Source organism: Pundamilia nyererei, unplaced genomic scaffold, assembly GCF_000239375.1.
Source record: "Pundamilia nyererei isolate P.nyererei 1_Seehausen unplaced genomic scaffold, PunNye1.0 scaffold00349, whole genome shotgun sequence".
NCBI classification, from domain to species: Eukaryota; Metazoa; Chordata; class Actinopteri; order Cichliformes; family Cichlidae; genus Pundamilia; species Pundamilia nyererei.
The window spans coordinates 99,742-101,272 of NW_005187750.1; positions in this window are offsets into that span (position 1 = coordinate 99,742).

Consider the following 1,531-nt stretch of genomic DNA (forward strand, 5'->3'; position numbering starts at 1 on the left):
TTTTAAGTCTATTATCAATTAGAAAGTCCTACATTGCTTCATTCTTGAGTTATCACATTCACAATCTTGGGTGTCCATGTTGCCTGCCCGCCCAGCAGGCTGCTGACAATATCTCATCAGCACTTTATAGCTGACGGGTAAAAACATTTGAGGAAACTAAAATCGGCAACAACAGGTGTTTAGGAGTGACAATCCAGTTGTGATATTTTTGGTAGAAATCATTGTGAGCGTGTGGAGTAGGTATGGAGGCTCTGACATGGTTTAGAGCTGCCGTTCAGCCGGTGGTGCTGGGGTCTTGGGAATTATGAACACATGATAGTAAAGCAGAAAAGTATCATCAGGTTTTGATCCACCATACAAAACCATCTGGAAACTGTCTTATTGGCAAAACAATACAATACAACACCATCAGTCATGGATTGGCCTCCCCAGAGTCTGAAGCAGTGTGGGATTCTCCTGATAGAGGGCAGAACAAAAGGCAGCCAACATCTAAAGAAGAGCTTTGATCGTCCCTCAAGAAACATAGAAAAATTATCTTGAATGAAGACATGTCTTGATGCAGGCTCAACCAACCAGGTAAGAAATCTAAAAAACGTCAACTCTGTTCATGGACGTAGCGTGCAGAAGAAGTCACTTGGATGAGTGATGAAATGTTTCTCCCGCTGAAAACGCTATATCCAGATGAACACAATCAACTTTTTGTTAATTCAAGAAATGACAAGAAAGCTTGCCTACGAGAGTTCAGGCTTGTAGAATAAAGATGGTCATACCAAATACTGACTTTAAAACCGGTTAGAATGATTTAAACTCTGTTTGACTTTTTTTCTGTATTTACACCTATTTGCCATATTTGTAGCAAAATATGAAGAAACGAGATGTAGATTTTACTTGATTTAAAACTGTTGGACTGTTTTATTCATTATTTATTTTTAGTTGGGATTTATTTGTGCACTAGAAAGATTCAAATTTTGCTTCCAGTTCACAACTTTTTTTGAGAACCTAATTAAAAACATGGTATTAATGTAATGAAACTCCAAACAATCATATAAAGCCCATTGAAGTGTATGGAAATTTTTTTTAATTATGTTCAACCCTTTAACACCTACTGCTTCATATGCGGTCATGAACCAGAAAACGTTTTCCCAGGATCTTGTACTCTGTGAAAAACTAAGTAGAACTGTGCTGAATCACGGGGAATTTGCAGCCAAACGAGTGCACTTGATTAATAATCATAAACAAGTGTGACCACCACTATAAAAGCAGAAGCTCCGGCACTTTGTAGATTTGGAGTATTCAGCTGTTTGTTAACAACAATCTTCCCAGGATTGGACAACCCAGCAAATTCAACCCAAGGTCAGAAAAAAATAAACAAAAACTCACCTACATCTCAGACTCTACAGACCTCAGTTAGCATGTTAAATGTTAAGGTACAATTAGAAATAGGGTGAATAAGCATAGTTTGCTGCACAGTTTAGGTTTGCAAAGTTCCATCTGAACAAACCACAACCAACGTTCTTTGGACAGATGACAC